General features: G+C 34.5%; 2 protein-coding genes across 2 annotated transcripts in view; one reads left to right on the top strand and one right to left on the bottom strand.

The window, feature by feature from the left end:
- The window catches only part of LOC134535256 (collagen alpha-1(I) chain-like), a 161954-nt gene that overhangs the window by 78015 nt on the left and 63395 nt on the right, over window positions 1–20544 (bottom strand). The gene's annotated exons all lie outside the window — the stretch shown is intronic.
- The window catches only part of LOC134535511 (homeotic protein antennapedia-like), a 457838-nt gene continuing 441053 nt past the window's right edge, over window positions 3760–20544 (top strand). The window contains exon 1 of the mRNA XM_063374650.1: window positions 3760–4089. The gene's annotated coding sequence lies outside the window, so the exon portion shown is untranslated. The remainder of the gene's footprint in view (window positions 4090–20544) is intronic.

The raw sequence follows: 20544 nt of genomic DNA, 5'->3' as shown, positions 1-20544 counted from the left end.
TATGTCGAAATAATTGTATTAAATATAGTTTAGCTTTAACAATACCTGCCTGTAGTTTTAATTTTCATAAACATTTTAGTGGAGAGTATATACTTGTTTGCTATTTACTTTGATTGATAAAAAAAATTGTAAGTAATTGCTCTGTGTAAAGAACTTATTTGACTGTTTTGTGTATGTCTGTTAGAAATTGTAACGTCTTGCATAATATAAATAGGGACGGTATAAACCAATTTTATATATAGAAATTTAAATTCATTACCTGTAATCATAAAAATATTAACTAACCTTTTTTTAGGCATACTAAAATTCTCACTATAATAAAACAAAAGGTCTGATTTACCTTAAAATATAGTTATTTGTAACGAACTTCTTAACAGATAATCGGCTTGTACTCATTAAATTGAGCAATTATGGTACAGAAGTCAAGTAAAATAATGCTCGTTAGTGCTACCAAAAAACGGAAATGAGTAATCATTTTATTAATCAATAGGCAATGAAAGTACTGATTTATGCTTTACTGACATAAAAACTCCCCCTTCAAATGTTTTTATCGGTAGGCTACTTATGCCCTCAAAAGATAGCTCATGCCCTATAAGTGACTGGTTTTAATGTAGTAGCACCTATGTTTTTATACTATTTGCTGTATCTTTAATCACTTTCCTTTTTATGTATGTCTATGCTTGATTATTAATTACTTTAAATTAGTTATGGTTGAATCTTTTGTAATAGCTAATATTTGAACATTAGGTTAAAATTTTAATTTGTTCTCTTAGTATTTAGTCAACTTATGCTTATATCATGCTTAATTATTAATATTCCACTATTAGATGTAATTGCAGAAAAGTGGTGTAGTGTAAGAAAAGTACCGCCTTAACTTCGCCACCAATAAAGACGATAAATAAATAAATAAATAAATAAAATAAAATAAACAATGTGGCCATCGGTAGCTAAAATATTTTTCCTAGGGAACTGCGTTACCTAGCTAAACACGTGTTTTCAAATATGAATGTAGCAGATCATCTTTATATATATATTTATTGTGTGCGTGTGTATGTCACTGAACTCCACCTAGACGGCTGGACCGATTTCGATGAAATTTTGTGTGTGAGTTCACGGGGATTCGAGGATGGTTTAGATTCACAATTGGATATTTTATCTCGATTCTGAGTTAAGAAAAACTAAAAAAAAAAACACGCTTTAAAAGCAAATATTGCAACGCATTATTAGAAGCCATTAAGTTTTGCTATTGTAAGGAACTAAGTAGAGAGTAAGAAAAAAATAAAGATCCTGACTGTTTATAGCGTCGCCATGTTTGTTTCAATTTTCAATACCCTTTTTGTATATTACAATTTAAATTGCAGAAAAAAAATCATGTTTGATAGCCACACAAATAGTGAGGATGGTTTAGATTCACAATTGGATATTTTATCTCGATTCTGAGTTAATAAAAACTAAAAAAACACGCTTTAAAAGCAAAAATTGCAACGCATTATTAGAAGCCATTAACTTTGCTATTGTAAGGAACTAAGTAGAGAGTAAGAAAAAAATAAAGATCCTGACAGTTTATAGTGTCGCCATATTTGTTTCAATTTTCAATACCCTTTTTGTATATTACAATTTAAATTGCAGAAAAAAATCATGTTTCATAGCCACACAAATAGTGAGTGTGTGTCATTTCTCTATGTCCACGAGGTCCCGCCGCGTCAATTTTCTCCTTGGAGCGAACCCGTCCGCTTAATTAAATAAACAGCTTTTATCGTTGAATGATTTCATGATTTATTTAATGAAAATATGCTCTCATAAAAAAATTAGTTGGATAGACATTCAATAGGTGTCTTTCTCTCTCTCTCTCTCTCTCTCTCTCTCTCTCTGAAATGTATGTAGCTTTCTCGCGGGTCAGTAATGCAGACAATCTTTACATTCTAGCTCGAGACGGAAAAAACAGTAAATGTGGTTTACAAAGACATTTTATGAAGTGTCTTCCCGTCATTACATTTGAAAGTAGAAACATATTTACTCAAAATTTAGGTAGTAACATATTTTTATTGCAAAGACTGAAATAGAGGTGAGAAAAATTATCATTTGTGAACATAAGAAAACTACTACAACTGTATCAACTGTTATGTTATAATGTTTAAATTTCTAAATGGTGCAAGATAATACAAAATTCCATGCGGAAAAAGTCGTGGGCAGCAGATACGTATAGTTATAGGTGTGGGGCTATGCATGCTGATTTTTCATACACTGCATGGATGCGAACATGTAAGAATAATCTATCTATCTTACTATAATAAAACAGTACTTTTTCTGTCTGTCTGTACGCGATTTTGATGAAATTTTGTGTGTGAGTTCACGGGGATTCGAGGATGGTTTAGATTCACAATTGGATATTTTATCTCGATTCTGAGTTAAGAAAAACTAAAAATACATGCTTTAAAAGCAAAAAAACTAAGCATTGTTGATAATTAGCCTCCATGGCAACGGGCTTTTGCATTGTTGTTGCCTTCTGCGTAACCATGGGAAATGTTTTTGGTAACGGCAGTGGCGTGCCCAAGAGGAGGGGTATGTATAATGAGAAGATACAAAATGTCCAGCGTAGAAAAACTTACCGCCATATCCATATCTCACAAAAAGTACATTTGGGCAGGACAATGTCTGTCGGGTCCGCTAGAAAGATATATAGAAAGATAGAGATATAAATAGAAAGATAGAGAGAGTTATAGAGATATACATAGAGAGATAGGGAATTAGAGAGATAAAGAGAGATGCTTAGTATACGTTTAAAAAATTACAAAAAAAAATTGATTGAGGCATTGCAACGTATGCCGGGCATTATCTAGTAGGTATATATATTGTTTTCTTATTCCACTCATGACTCGGTTAAACCTCAGAAACACAAACAAAGTAACTTAAACAAACAAGATTGATTCGAACGAGTATGTACAGGTTTGTTGTATGTGGTATGCCAGGCTTAATGTATTTACTTAACAGAGTTCAAATTATTAAAAATTTTCTTTTTAAAAGATTGCTCGCAAGAGTCAAATTGTATTAAGCACTTTTTTTTTTTTAGTTACTAGAGGAGATAAGCTAGGTAATTCATTGTTTTGCTGGCATAACCTCGTTGTTGCATTCGATTGTGAAAGTATTAAATGTTACGTTAGGTGTATCTACAGATATTTTATTATTAATTAATTTCTTAGATTAGCCTTAATTTTATTTTTACCAGCAAAAATAATCAGTTTTTATAAATCTTTTTATGTAATAAAATATTTTCTTGGATATTAATATTTTTTACCAATATCGGTGTTGAATATAAGATATATTTAAATGAAACTACTATACAAAAATATTTTATTAAATTTAAATTAAAAAACTTTTTGTAAAATATTTTTTTGAAAGCATTAAGATTATTTAATAATATGAAAAGTGCCTTATGTATCTTAAGAAACAGTTAAATCTTTAGCTGCCATTTCTTTTCTGTCCTTGTTGCTGCTCCGGAGTTGTTGTAGTTCCAGAAACCGCCGCTTCGCGTGGCGCCACAGACTGCCACGCCACTAGCGCTGCCATCTCTCGGCGGAGAGCTGAACTACGTGGTGGCTGCAGCACGGCTTAGCGACTGTCGGAGCAAAGTTGCGCCCGTTCGGTTCGCCGGCGGGAGGGGATGACAGGGGGGGAGTTGGTTGTTTTTAAAGGAGGGGAGGGGGAAATGCTAGCAGCGGCGAAACTTGCCGCAATCGATCATTGTAGCCGTGGATTTCACACTGCTTCGCGACGAGATATTTATGGTCACTAGCGGCACCGGACCGCGCCGTGCCAAGGTTCCGAAAAGACTCAAAGGAGATATTTCCGAGCTGTGCGCGAGTTCGGGGTGAAAATTTATATCTCGTGCGAATTTTTTTTTTTTTCATTCGTTTCTGTGCGCCCGCCATCGTTCGTAATGCTTCAATTTTCCCGCACACACACGCGGCAGCAGCGCGCCCGCCGGCCAGCCAATAGGGGCGCCCAGTTCCGGTCACGTGGTGCGGTCTGCTTACCAATTTCCGCGTAGGGGAGGCGAAAACAAAACGGAGGAAAATTATAAAAAAAGAGGTATGTTGCTAACATGATTTATCCGCGTGTGCACATTCCCGAGAGTCGCCTTGTCAGATAACAGAAGCCCATTTTCAAATGGGCCACGTGATGTTTTTTGTGGAAGCAAGTGTTTTATCCAGTGTTTTGTTTCCATCCTTGTAAGAAACGTCGTCTGCTGGGAGGCTGAACCTGTTCTAACCTGGCCAGGACAAGTTTCACAAGATTTTTCTTTTCAGAGCTACCTTTTTTTTTATAAAGTCACTCTTTTTTTTTTCTTCTGGAAATACGTAAGGAGTTTCGTCACATCCTTCGATTCGACGTGACGTCACACGGCGATTGGAAGCTTGCCCGAGCTGTGGATACTTTCCCAGTTGGATACATGTATCTTTCTGTCTCCGTCCCCTGTTTATGCGTGTGTGCCGTGATGCATTAATCATGGTGATGAATGGTGAACACAAATATATGGTCCTCGGTATTTATCACGTTTTGGCGTGCCAGGTTTCTAGAATGTGTGCTAGAGCCTGCCCGTTGCTCAAGCAAAGCAAATTCGGTGGCTTCAGCGTTCTTCATTGTGCATATTTTGATACTGTTCTCTTGCGTCAATCTGAATGATATGGGTTACTCTTAAAATGGTAATTAATTTACCAATTATATTTAGTGTTTTACGTCTGTGTTTCTGAAATCATAACAACTTAATTTTCAATAATTAAAATATCACGCGAAAAAATTTCTTAAAACAAAATAAAATCGGTCAAATGCATGAAGTTACAATTAAATAAGTTGTTAAATTTGTTGTTGTGCTATACGTGTTCGTAGCCTGAATCTTAACGTTACATAGGCTAAAGGTTAAATGTAGCTACTCATAATAAGAACATTTTCAGAAGTCTGTTTTTGCCGTGTTTATAGAAAAAAATAATGCTGTGCGCTAAATTTGCGAGTGTGGTTTTTGTTGAAACAAAACAATAATATCTACGACCAAACTACGCCCACGGCCAAATTCTGTCAGTTTGAGTCCAAAGTACATTTTAACATATACATAATAAACGTACCTATAAATTTCATTTAAGTAGGGACACTATTTTACACATTTTTGTTGGTTTCTCTTAACCATTAAATATGTCAGCTACTTTACATGTTCAGGCTAAAGTAAAGCATCATTTTACTTTTCGTAAAACATGTTATAATATTCAATAAATTGTGGTAACTACTATTATTCCGTAGAGCGGAAGTAAACTTTGCTGTAGGCCTAATCATTAAAGCTGCTTAGTTAGTATTAGACAATCACGAAAACGTAATTTTAAAAACATCCTTATCTTTTCGTTAGAAGTGTTTGTTGTTCCCAAAAACAAATTTGAAAACGAAAATTATAATTTTCTTTTTTTCAAACGAAAATCCAATACATAAAACGACAAATTAAAGAAAACTAATTTCTATACGGGTTATTGCCGGGGTACCTTTGGATATTAATAATACATTACTGAGCCATTTGTGCATGATAGTAAAAAATCTTACCTAATGAAGTTTTTTTACAAACTTTACAAATATATTTTTAAAAAATAATGTGTTTGTGTGTAATTTGTTTCGTAAAGATACCTAATCATCAATTTTACCGTTGCATGAGCTCTAAGAATGTGCCGATAATTTTACATCATTAATTTAGATTCCATTGTAATTTTTTTTTTTTTGTAGAATTTCAACCAGGTCTCTAAACAATACAGTCATTTAATCAATCTAAAGTTACATAGGTAAAGACATCAAAATAAATGGTTTATAGGGTAACATATAATTAGCCTATAATTTTTACGTATAAGTATATCAAAGCAGAATTTTTTGAGTATTTACTAAATTTTAAGGTACATGTACTATCTGTGGTGAAACACTGTGCAACGTTTTCCTAGTACATTTAAGGTCAATTAAATTTTGTCATTTTGTTATTTTGTCATTACTTTGCACAAACAAAAGTTCAATTTATTAATAAATCAAATCTACTATAGTAATCATAGCTGAAAGTGACCGAATTGATTCCGTTATTCTTAGTAAATCACTAATTGCCCTGAAAGTTAGCTTCTGCCACCGTGTATTTAACTTTTATCACAGGCCTGATCTCACTAGGAAATTTCAGATGTCATGCAAGTTTTAGAAATAAAATACAGAAACGAACACGGGTTGGTCTGTGTCAAATCATTCGAGTAAACAGAGAGGTAATCCATTTCAATCACAGTTCAGTTCCACAACTTGAATGTTGGTAAATCAAGACAGTTTTTATTTCATTTGTACGAAAAGTTCTTCTTTGAAGGATTAGCACAGAAATCATAATAAAATTTTCACCATAAAAAAAACTTTAATTTCCCTGAGTCACGTAAAACCTGTTACTAGTGAATACCTATAGCCTTCTCACACTACTCAAATATCATACTAATCGTATTGTTAGTAGCGTTTCTTTTATTAATTAAAAAAGAATTCCAGGCCGTTTAAGAAAACATTGACTCTGGTATTGTTAGAAGATAATTTTAAGTGAAGTTATCTTTTTTGCCAAAAAAAAAAAAGGCCAAGGTTTCTAAGTCCATCCCGGCTGGATAAAACATATTAGAATATTTATAATATAATTTTTATAATATTTTTTTTAGTCCGAACCAAGCTTAAACATTGCTGCTTTTACTTCTGTGTTTGGACTTTCGCACACAGCATCACACAACTTGTATAATATTCATATGTGAAAAATTAAATCAAATATTAGGAATCAAATTGATGATTCACATTTTTTTAAGTTGCGATAGTTGCATTGTAGTTGATAGGAAATATATTTCTACAAATTTTCTGGTGTTATTACGTGCGAGCTCATGAAGTTTAACGGCACGGGTTTTTGCATTTAAAAAGCAATTTTTAAACAAATGAAGTTCTAAGCGAGTAATGTAAGTAATTATATACAGATAACAGTCAAAAGAGAAATTTATTCAACGCCGCGCCGGCAAAGGAAGCGAATTTCTTTTTTATTTCTTCTTTTTTATTTTTTGCATGTGAGTGGGAATACAGAAAAACAGGTTTTATTTTTTCGAGTTACATGCGAGGCAACCGCTGAGAGACGCCTCAACGGCGCACATACACTGTCATAAATTACTGTAAATTTATGAACATTCCAACGAAGAATTTCACTCAAATAAACAAAGAGTTCATCGTAATTTCGAATAGCCTAACTAACTGAACCTTCGTAGAAACTGCGCCGCATTTCAAGTTCCGATTTGCATTTTTCGTTCTGAACAAAGGTGAACGCACACGTTGACAAAATGAGTGTTTTTACTGTATCTACACCTAACCAGTTTTTAATCTTTTGTTAAAATACCAAAGAATATTCATTCGAGTTCAAGTGTTCGTAAATTTACGGAGATATCTGGATATTTGTAACCAGCTTTCTTCGTAGATTAGGGTTGAACATTTTTAACGGTGTACAGGCCTTGCAACTGTCGCTCGATCAAGTCGATATAGAGAACAGGATGAGTGCAGCGTCGGTGTTCAGGGCCGTCTTAGGCCCTTGCAGAAGCCCTGCTTGGACACACAGTTTTGGGGCCTTCTAAAGAAAAAGAAAGAAAAAGAAAAAAAACATCAGTTATGCACTTTTATTTAGTGACTTTATTCGCTACTAGCTAATAACTCGCGGCTTAGCTCGCACAATTTCCGAGTATTCCTAAATCTTACCATTAAAATAACATTATGCGATTCACTCCGAATATTATTACCTAATAGACAAAATAAATTGTCAGATGCATAAAATATTTATTTCATAACAAAACTTATAAGAATAATATTTTTGAGTAGTTTTGCGTAAGACATTTTTTTTTTTAAGTATAATCAACCATCTTATTTTAAAGCCTTTGTAGCAGAGTATTCGAAGATATATTTTGCATTGAGGAAATCATAGGTACTTACCTCCTTTTCATTTAATGAAATAGACAATTGAAATAAAATGTTCAAACTCACACCTAAATTATTTAAACAAAGTTTATGGCATCGTTTACACTGAAAAATTAATTTATAATTGTTAGAGATATTCTTAGGCATATTATATAATTTCACCTTATTACAAATACCTCCCATTATCTAGGGATATTATATACAATCACTTATTTATTTGAAATATATAATACAGATATAAAATTTATTATACAACATATTAGTTGAATCTTAGTTTACTTAGCCAGTATTACTTAAACAAAATCCCCATATTTTTACTCATCACCTCTTTTCATTCAGGTATGCCAATGTAAACATTAAGAAATAAGTAAATATGGCAATATCTATTAACCAAACAAACCAAATCCAACCCTTTTTAGCCCTTTTACCTACGTCAAATGTAGAAAAATAGTTAAGGTTAAAAAATATTAAATTATAAATTTTACCATATTCTTGCTCAGCTATTTACATTCATTATAGTTTGCTTATATATATATATATATATATATATATATATATGATTTACAACTCTAAAAACTGACGTGCCCCCGTTTCACTCTCTTTCTGCCTTTAGAGTAAAATATCGAAAAAAATGTTAAAGAACTCGATATAATTGATTATTTAAGTTTATATGCTAAGTTTCTTACATCCAGCTATATTTGTTATTGAGCTATGAAATTTTTATGTTATAACATAATGCACACCCTTTCCCACCCTTAAAATATGAAATCCGAAAATATTGAACATAAAATACAATTCGTAACTCTATTTGCTAAACGTTTATTCATAATTCCTAACCCTTACTCCTTACACCCCTTAGGGGATAAATATTGCAATTAAGTAAAATAATAATTTTAGTTATTTAATTTTAACATTAAATTTCCATAAAACATTTGGAGATACAATTTTTTTGGAAATAAATTAAAACTAACGCCGTTAACACCTAATAAAAAACATATTTTATAAACGCAAAAAATAAGCAAAAGGCCTACCTAACTTTATGTTCAGGGATTTTTTTTAGTATATTACTTATGCTATTATTTAATTCAAAGTGTTTTTTTTGTTTATAAAAACACCTAGACGTACCCCTTTTACCAATCTTAGAGTTTGAATAAAGGAAAATGGTAGAACAGTCGTAGGTAGATTTCAAATGTGTATTACTAGTACCCATTTTTTTTTCTTGATTAAATTCGAAGTGTAAATCATGTATCTTAAAACTATATTCACCCCTTTTTCACACCTTATGGCTGGAATTTCACAACAAAAAAAAATTGCAGTTGGTAGTTTTCGCATGTTTATTATTGGTACATAACATATCACTTACTACGCTTGATTAAATTTTGTGATATAATTATTAATTAATTTTAAAAACATACTCCTTTTTCATACCAAAAGGGTTGAATTTCGCTAAATATAAAAAATTTGATTAGTAGTTTTTGTATGTTTGTGTTGTACCCAAAATAATTTATAACGCTTCATTACGTTATAAGATATAAATAATCTTAAAAACATACTTAATTTTCCACACCTTAAAGATTGAATTTTTTTCAATGTAAATATTCTGGTTTATAGTTTTCTTATGTTAAGTATCTATTGGTACCCAATATTTTTATTACATTTAATTAAATTAGAAGATAAAATTATTAATCTCCATAATATACTTACCCCTTTTACACGCCTTAGTGTTTGAATTTTGAAAATACAAAAATTGTGAGTGAATGTTTTTTGTAGAGTCATTTTTGGTACCCAAAATAATTCATTACGCTTAGTTAAATACGGAGTTACAATTATTAAACTTTAAAATATATTTATTTCTTTTTCAAATTTTAGGGGTTGAATTTCGCCAAATATAAAAATTGTATTTGTAAGTTTTCGTAAGTACATTCATTATTAGCAGACCTACCCAAAATCATTTTTTACAGTTTTAAATTCGGAGATATTATTTTTTAAAACATTCCTTTTTTCACTTCTTAGGGGTTGACTTTCACAAAAAAAAAAGTGGATGAAAAATTTTGTATGGTTTTTATTGGTACCCAAAATCGTTCATTACGACTAATTAAATTCGGACATATAATTATTAACTTTTAAAACATACCCTTTTTTTCTCCCCTTAGGGGATGAAATTTGCAAAATATAAAAATTATGTTGCGTAGTTTTCGCATGTCTATTATTTTTACCCATTATTTTTCTTATGCTTGATTAGTTTCAGGTATATGATTTATTATCCTAAAAAGTATATTTACCCTTTTTAACCCGCTTATGAGTGGAATTTTGTATTTATACACAGCCTAGTTTTTAAGTAGCCAAAAAGCTTTCCATTAAAAAATTCATCAAATTATGTCCAGTGGTTTTTGACATAAAAATATAAATAAATTTTTAAGTTCTCAATAATGTAAATAGCCATATGCAATTTGTTTTCTTAATTTCGTCCATTGTACAGACTTTTACCTCGAAGATTTTTATTATTAGTACAGATTATACAAATAAATAGTATGAGAATTGATTACTTTTTTGAGAATTGTACTTAAGTGAGGCCCCATTAAACTGAGAGCCTCGGGATCGTACCCCATTTGCCCTTATGGGAAATACGGAACAGTCAGTGTCGCTGAGAGGAAATTGTCCGGCTCCAGGCTGGATTCCACAAATGTATGCGTAATCATGTCGATATCATGTCTTGATTGGCTGCTACCACTTTTCACCTTCTCTTCGGCTCGCACGTTTGTCATTGCATTTTAGTCCTCCAGGGCGTATCATTAAGGGCAGGCATTTTTCGCGACAAAAAAAAAATATGAACGCCTATTAGACTGAAGCTAGCTATAACCACACCAGCGGTTTTTTCCTTATGATTGGCGACCTTCTGCCAGAGAGCCACTCAGGACGTGTTTGCTTCCGCACTGAATCATTATGATTGGTGTTGTAACAGTAGATATTTTTCTGAAAGAACCTCTCCCAATCATGAAACACAGACGATGCTATAGAGTTTCAACTTCCAGCTACTCTCGGAATCTTTTCGCGATAGATGCATGGTCCTACGTATCATAGGCCTATAACTAGGGATAGGAAAAATTCGCGGGTTCAATGACCTGCAGGATGAACTCCATAGTTCTACGTAAACTCGGTCAAATGCCACCCACTCATTGGCTGCTGTCTTGTGAGACGTCCCAACGTAGCAGCCTATGATTCGATAAAGCTTTGGTCGGGTGTTTCTCATTGGCCCAGAGTCATCTAGGTGAGTTGTGAGCCAATAGCAGAGGCAGCACTGAGGTGTAACTATTTGTATTTTAGCCTGTCGCGAAATGAACCCGCGAATTTTTCCTATCCCTACCTATAACCCATGAGTAGGGACTGGAAAAATTCGCGGTTTCAATGACCACTAGGATAGACTCCACGATTCTCTATGTACTCGGGCAACTATCACCTGGTCATTGGCTACCGACTCGGGACACCTGTTTACTGCGATTCTTATGATTCGATACTTCTTTTGTTGAGTTATTGCTATTGGCTCAGAGTCCTTCAGGTTAATTTCGGTCCAATCACTGACGCAGCATTAAGCTAAACGAGTTTGGATTCCAGCCTGTCTCGAAAGGAATACGCGAATTTTTCCGGTCTCTAGCCATGAGTAGGTGCAGGTATTTTACGCGAAATAATATGATCCCTCATTAGACTGCAGTAAGTTATGCCTGCGCTAAAGATTGTTTCTTTGTAATTGGCGGCCATGCAAGAGAAGCCATTGCCCTATTGGGCCGGGCTATTCAGTTCGCGTTATTTTCCGCACTGGATGGTTGTGATTGGTGTGCTGAGAGTAGACATGTGCCTGGAATAAACCCGGCCAACCACGAAAATACAGACAAAGCTACAAAGTTTTAACAAACATAGCTGGTCTGGAAATCTTTTCACTAAAAGTATATTGCCCTACCCATGATAGAATAACATAGTCTTTAAAGCTATAAGTAGGTACTGGAAAAAATCCGTGGGTTCAATGACATGCTATGGATGGATGACAAGGTTATCTTGTGATTTTATAAAAAATATTTGATTGAGGATCTCTAATTGGCTAAGAGTCCTCCAGATTATCAGTGAACCAATAGCAGAAGCAGCAAAATGGTTTAATTGTTTGAATTTGAGCCCCTCACGAAATTAACTTCCGAATTTTTCCGGAAAGGATGGGGAGGGGAAATAAAACAGGCATAACACGTGCTATTCTATGCTCGATGCGAAAACAGTGAATCTCTGCTATACCGAAAAACGCTGTGTATGATTTGCGACCTGTTTTCTCACTAGGACACAGTTCCATGAAATACCTACTCTATATAGGCTGTTTGTAGTAGATATCTGTTCAAACTGTTAAAAGAGATTAATAATTCATTAATGTTAAAAATTATGTACAGTGGGGAAGCAATAAGTTATACATTCCAGCGAATTTTTATTTATTTTACACTTTTAGAAGATTATATAAATGATAGATAAGCCAATGCCAATGCACTTATATCTTCTCTTGTTTCAGATGAAACAGTGTTGTATCATATGATTCTCATTTCGACCACTCAATTATTAGTCAAGTTTCTTGTATCAGGGAAACGGAACGAGGTTTCACGCCATCCGGTGCGCGCCGTGCAAGAGACGAATATCAAAGAAACCATGTCTCCATTCATGATGTGACCGCAAAAAAAAACCCCAACCACAGCCGTTCATCGGAACCACTTCGCGCGCGCTTTACGTCCCCTCTTGACACCCGGAGACATTTTACGACGTCGTAAAGCACCGTTCGCTGCGCAGCGGAGGGGTATGTGAATGGGCGATTTTTTTTTTCAGTTTTTATCTTCACCTCGTCAGTTCGGAGGTTTTATCGCGAGCAGGTCGGACGTTTACGGCCGCGGGGGAGAAGTGTGTTAGCCCTCGCTAACTGGCGGCTAATGAGCGGGCGTATGAGCCGCACTCTCGGCCGCCGAACCAGAGAGCCGCGGCACTTCATCTCGCCGGCCGCTGCCGCTTGTTCGTATACGAGCGCTCGTAAACGTCACCCGGCGCTCCTGAGGCGGCCGGCGCGCCTGGCCTCGTACTCGGGAGTTCTTCCTCACAGGGAAGAATAAAACATTTATGTACTTTGGAAAAAAAATGGGTTGTAAAGTCGGTTTACGGACGATAGTTTAACGTGACAACGTCATAACAAAACATTCATGAAATTGTTGCACACTTTTATGGATAAAATTGGATCATTTTTATTGAATTATCACTATTTTGTATGGATACAAAGAAGGAGTGAAATGAAATCTACACTTTAATTGATAAATTTACTTTTATTGGCACTCATTAATTTAAATATGTAGGGATAGGAAAAATTCGCGGGTTCATTTCGCGACAGGCTAAAATACAAATAGTTACACCTCAGTGCTGCTCCTGCTATTGGCTCACAACTCACCTAGATGACTCTGGGCCAATAAGAAACACCCGACCAAAGCTTTATCGAATCATAGGCTGCTACGTTGGGACGTCTCACAAGACAGCAGCCAATGAGTGGGTGGCATTTGACCGAGTTTACGTAGAACTATGGAGTTCATCCTGCAGGTCATTGAACCCGGGATTTTTTCCTATCCCTACAGATATGTTTATTACTTTAACGAAGGGATTTTTTTAGCTATAACTTTTATACATGTTTGCTATTTAACTTCTTCCAATCTGTGTTATTCTGTTAAGGATAGGACGATGATAGGAAAAGTAGGAAACGAATGGGAGTATTTAAAGTTTAATGTGCCTCGAAAAAGTAAAATCGATGGTTGTTCCAATCGAGTGGAAGAGAGATAGATGCGGCGCAAGCGTACAATGAGCGTAACGGGACAAAGCGTAACGGGACAATGAGCGTAACGGGACAATGAGCGTAACTGGACAATGAGTCATCCTTTTTCGTGCGTGCAGCCGGCGTTCATCGATTTATTAGACGTTGTCACGTCAAAAATATTCCCTTTGAAACCGGTTCCCAAGAAGGATACTGTAACTTTGTATAACACATGGCTACGGTTATTCTTGCAAACATGAAATACGTTTTTTTTAGATTATTTTTAACGAAAACTTGTGCATAATCGTATATTTTAATTGATGTTTCATTCAACCATATTTTCTTTGTAAACCATTTAAATGATAATCAATGTACAACAATTTAACTTGTTTCCTTGTATCATGCTTATTATTTGCGCAGTTAATAGCTATATACTGGAAAGCTCTTCAGGGAACGTTTACTATTGGAGATACTGTAACAAAAAGCATACATATCCAGGTATACTGTGAAAACAATTTTTTTTTAGAAACACGGTTTTTTTTTTCAAGTAAATGTACCTACAAATTTACAAAAAATCTGTAATTTGACATAAATATTTTTGTTCAATTAACAAAAAAAATTAAAATACAGCGGAACTGATGATCCATTTTCCCTTGGGAATAAAGTTCAGGTGACATAAAATGTAGACTTGACAACTTAACATTAACTATTTTGATGTTGTTTTGGTGACCTGTAACTAAAACCATTTTAACTTACATTGAACAACATTAAAGATTATTATCGTTGAAACCCATAAGATTTTTAATTTTTTTTATTATTCTGTGGTTAGATGTACCTATATATTCATATTTTAAAGTCTTTATGAACATATAATAAATGTTTTTTTAGTTTATTACGTAGGCAACTGGAAATCATGACTCGCCTTTACAGCGGAATTAAAATAAGAGGGTTTAAACCCTGAAAAGATAATAAGTAGGGCCATGCATATTTCGCGAAAAGATTCTGAGACTAGCTGAAAGTTAAAACACTGTAGCATCGTCTGTGTTTCGTGATTGGGTGAGTTTCTTTCAGGTACATGACGATTGTTAAAACACCAATCACAGTAATTCATTGCGGAACCAAATGCGTCCTGAGTGGCTCAGCCAAATAAGGCAACTACTTCTCTCGCATACGACCGCCAATCACAAGAAAGAAACCGCTGGTGCGCGTATACCTTGTGGAAGTCTAGTAGGTGTTCAGGTTTATTCGTGAAAAATGCCTGCCCCTAATAATAAGAAATAGTTTTCACAAAACCGAATTTCAATATCGACGGTACTCCTATAGGTACTATCATTTGGTTATTATCATTGACCTTTTGTTTGCATTTTAAATTTTAGCGAGTAAAGAACAAATTGTAGTTAATAATTCGAATTTTTTTATTATGAAGTGTATAAACGTAGGCTATCTGAGTTAAAAAAAAATTTACATATTTGCAAGACGGCTTTTAGAGTTTTGCAGCGAATTGCCATATATTTATTTTCGTACTAATATGAGTATGCTCAGCGAGAAAAGCAACTTTTTGACTCTCCACACATTAGAAACAAAATATTCTTGGAAATTATAAAAAAAAAACACATATAATTTAGCTGGCTTTGCCGTATCAGTTAAAGTTTACCTCAGGGTGTAAAATAGGACGTACTACAGATGAACCATGTATAAAGGTGAACTAAACAAATCTTGTTCAGTTTTTATAGATGTATACCTAATCGGATTTCTAAATTTAATTTGCCCGTTACTGTGGAATATTTGTAAAATTTTTTTTCCTTTAAAACGTAGGCTAAAAAAATAATTCAAAATTATACAAACTTGTTAATCACAGTAAATATTTTATTTCTCATTTGCAGATTTTTTAACGTTCTTAAATATTTGTCAGTAAATTTTGCCTATATACATTATTACACTACATAATTGAAAAAAAAATTGCTTTATAAGTAACTAAAATTAATTATTCTGTAATTTAAAATGTAAAGCAAACATTAAAAGATTTTATAACAATTTTAATTTTAGAGTTCAATGATTACTAAAAATTTGCTCCCCCCCCCCCCCCCCTCGCAAAAGTGATACGCATTTTTTTCACCGAGTTAAAAATCTTGCAATTTTAATTACGTTTATTTTAAGTTTTTAATGATGTTCATGCATGTCATCAGAATAAAATGAAGATATTTAAATAGGCTATCTATGTGTTATTAGAAACGAGAATACTAAATATTGTTACATATAAAACTTGAGGGTAACATAAAATGTAATATAACATGTTAACATAAAATATAATATAAATATACTTTATATGAATTATTCTAATGTCCACAATATCTGAGTTGCTTTTTAGTTGATTCTAAAATAATATACAATTTGTTTCTATATTCCATTTAAAAATTGTTATTTTTTTTATTGTTCCAGGTGAGTTCGGAAGTCAACCAGTTACTTTGGTGGTCGGTGAGTTGGCTACAAACTGTTCTATGAACTACGAAAAGCAACCCTAAACTGTGGAAATTTTAAGTAATCAGAATGAATGAAGAAAGCATGTGAGTGCATTATTATGATAAGGTTTTTAGCTCACTTATGGCCAAACATTTTTATTTCAAAGATTCGTTGATGATCGATGTTAAAAATTATAACCACTATGCTAATGATATTTACAAGACTTAGCATACGGTGCAAAAAAAATGGCACAATTTCATTGAAATTAATGCTTTAAAAAGAAAAACCAAAACAATTTTTTTGTCAAAATGGTTGTAGATATTGGACTAAAGGTTAGGTTGCTTACTTCTGAACGTAGTGATCAGCACAGAGCAGTTATGTATTTGTTTCGAAGTCTGCTGAAAAATTGTACGTAGGGGCAGGTATTTTTTCCGTAGAAATCTGAATGCTTATTAGTCTGCAACAAGGTACATCCGCACCGGCGGTTTCTTCCTTGTGATTGGCGGCCGTCTGCGAGAGAAGTCGTTGCCTTATTTGACCGACCCACTTAGGACGCTTTGTTTCCACACTGAAGCCATGTGATTGGTGGTGTTACAAATCGACATATACCTGAAATAATCTCACCAATCACGAAACACAGACGATGCTACAGTTTTAACTTTCAGCTTGTCTTGGAATATTTTCGCGAAATATGCATGCCCATAATTATTTTCTATATAATCAGTATACACCATTTCAATGGTGTAAGGCATTAAAATACATAAGTGAATAAAAATCTTTTAGTTTTCAAGCAACATTCAGCTCTATTTTATCTTAGTACAGTTAGTTATTTATATCTCTTGAGTGTTTGTGAATATTAAGAAGAAGCCAACGGGGTTGCTTGAATAAACACCCATTAATAACACTTGCCTCTCAAATTACTGTGTAAGACAAATGCCTTAGATTTGCTTGCGGTTATATGATTGGTTGAGATAAAAAAAAAGAAATCCAGCGCTCCGGAAAATGGTTTCCGGAGTAACAGAAATAAACTGTTGAGCTACTACACCGCGAGTTTTAATTTTTTATGACAGTCAAACATTGCGTCAAAAGTTAAGCCTAAGATACCATCTCTGTCGGATCCACTTACGTGCGGAAGGTTTATTACACAGCCTGTTCACAGAAAAAAATGTTTTCATAGAGAGGAATGGGGTGTAATTTTTGAGGGAGTATGGACATGATGAGATACCAACTTAACGCCACCCAATTTATTTGAAAACGATTTTACGCTTTGTTGGCAGCAATGTTATTAGATAGGATAGACATAACGCAGTGGAGGGAGATCGGACAAAGAAACGGTCGTTGTATAGTGCGAAAAAAATAATTTTCCTGCTCTAAAAAACAACCTTTCTTTCAAAACTAATTATTTAAATTCTTAAAACAAAAAATATATATCCCAGCCCCTCCTGCAAGTTATGCATGTTGCTGAGACAAAGTGCTTGCTTGAAAAAATTATATTTACAATGAAAGCAAGCTTTCACTGTCGTTAATGAAGCATAAAAACTTTCACGATAGGTAACAAAAATGCTGTAGTAAATAAACTTTTGTGTGACAAGACAATTTATCATGTCATCAAAAATCATGTACAATTCAAAGTAAACTAAATGTAACAAAGATAGACTCTGCTATCTATATAACATGATTATTTAATATTATAGTTGTTTTTTTTGTATTTATTTGATTTGGCCAAAAAGCTCGTGTGAATTTTTTTTTTCTGTGGCATAAATAGTGGTTTTTGCATTGTGGGTTGGCCACTGGGTACTGGGGAGTCCACCGAGTGCAGGAAGGTATTGGAACCCGGGTCGTTACCACAACGCCGAAATACCATAACGACGAATCTCAAAATTGACCACAACGCCGACAGCTAGAAAACTGCTGTGTAGCCTACCACAACGCCAAAATAACGACAGAATGAATTTGTGTGTGTTTCTTAAAAGTACCTTAACGCCGAAATACCACAATCAAACCTAACCTTACCTAATCTAACCTAACCTAGAGTAATATAACTTAACCTAGCCTACCCTAGCCTATCCTAGCCTATCCCAACCTAACCTAACCTAACCTAACCTAACCTAACCTAACCTAACCTAACCTTTGTGGCAGTCCTGCAATGACATTTTTCGGCGTTGTGGTGCGTCCTCTTCGAACCCGGGACCTGTCGGACGCGAGTCAAGTTTTTTTTATTACTGCGCCGTCTCGATGACATAGCGACTGCCTGGGGGACACATCGGCGGACGTGAAGCAAGTCTGAGCGGTTTCTGCTTCCCCACCCCTCGACCCCCTCATCGTACACCTGCGGCCGTCGACAGTACCTTGCTCACCTAACGGCGACGTCCTCTGTCGACGGCCGACTGACTGGAAAAAAACGAAGGCTTCAAAATTCCTGGAATGTTCTCAGTGGAATGGCCTTGCTTGAAAAAAAAAATCACAGTGACATTTTTTCTAGCCAGGGAATCATTCTAGTGCGTAGGGAAACAGCAGAGAATGATGACTAGAGACTGGAAAAATTCGCGGGTTCAATGACCTCCAGGATAGACTTTACTACACTCTACACACTCGGGCAAATGCCAACAGTTCATTGGCTGCTGACTTGTGAGTCGTCTCGACTGAGTGTCTGTGATTCGACACTTCTATGAGTGAGGGTCTCCAATTGGCCCTCATTACTCCAGATTAACAGTGAACCAGTGGTAGAAGCAGCGCTAAGGTGTAATTATTTAAATTGTAGCATATCACGAAATGAATCCGCGAAATTTGAAATTTGCAGGTCTCTAATGATGACTTAAGGAGAAATACAGTAGAGTTTGTGTCATTCTTTATGTATATAATAATTTAATAAAAAATAACGAACGCTGAACGTAGGCTAGTACAATTAACTTATGTAAGGTCTAACACATTGTTAAATAATACCGTTATAAAACTGATGTCGGTGAAAATGTGAATTACGACACTTGTAATGCTAAAGAAAATATTTTGGAAATAATAAATTTCCAACGTAGCTATACTTGTTTTAACCGCTGGATTATTTTATTGCATAGCTGCACGTTTACTTTATTTGCGAGGTTTTTGATTGACTGAATAAAAGTAAATTTTACTCATCGAAATGATTTTTCACCAATATTGCAGACTATAAAACATTTTAAAATTCTTTCCGGGGACCAAGTCGTTTCAGGATTTTGAAAATCAGTCAAAATTTCTTAATATCAATCAAAACGTGTTACAACTGTGTCACCTAAAGTAATCAGAAGGATTTTAGTGATTACAACATTGCATTCTCCACTTTTTTTCTGTCAGGTAACTATTGTGATTTTTCAATATTTAACATTTTCCCTTATTTTAAGTTTAGAATGTGGAATTTTTATCATGAGGTACAAACAGTCTAGATACCTGGGAAATTCACTTTTATATTTGGTGACAATTTATAACACAAAAGTTTGTACACTTGAACATTCCTGGTAATTGCATCACATGTTGTGTAACACTCCCTGAAGGACTATAGGCCAATGAAATCAGCCATAAATAACTTTTGTCTGAATCATGCGAAACCCGGAGAGAAGGGGAAATGTGGCAGCAGCCAATGAACACATGACATAGACTCGAGCACGCATATATTTACAATGAAGTTTAACGTAAACTATGTTTCTGGTTAGGAATTGTTTCGGTAGTATTTTTATCTACTGTTTTTTATGTTTGCTATGGCAATACACACTGACGACACAAATCAAGTTTACTCCATCTTTACATTAAAAAATTATTAAGCAAATCACCGATTAATTAAATGCCCTAGATAAAACTAAAATCTTTAAAATGAATATTTAATTTATCAGTGAAACAAATTTTCACTGTCACAACAGTTTGTTTATCGTACACGTTATTTATTAATTGTTTGCTGGCACTTCAGACGTCATCGATTTATACCGTTCCTCACAAGTCCCTGGATAACAACGAAACACACACCGTACGATGGTTCGTAATCTCCAAATGGATACGTGTTTCGTTGGAGCGTGGAGTGTTCGTAATAGGCCCGCTGGCCTTCTCTGGGTATCGAACTCTTATCCCCAGTAATGGTAGACCGCCGTGCTAAGACCTCGACTTCACAGCAATGTATTTGGTCACTAATTAAATTAATAACTTTCACCTCCGTTTGTGTTGAATTTCACTGACCTCAAGCAGTTACCAACGTCTTGACCTGGGAACACACAACCATGTTTAAAATTCTGGTTGGATTCCAAAACTGTCAGGACCAAGGGACAAGAGGG

This window comes from Bacillus rossius, chromosome 8 (assembly GCF_032445375.1).
Source record: "Bacillus rossius redtenbacheri isolate Brsri chromosome 8, Brsri_v3, whole genome shotgun sequence".
In the NCBI taxonomy this organism is placed as follows: Eukaryota; Metazoa; Arthropoda; class Insecta; order Phasmatodea; family Bacillidae; genus Bacillus; species Bacillus rossius.
This window is presented reverse-complemented; position numbering and strand designations above follow the sequence as displayed.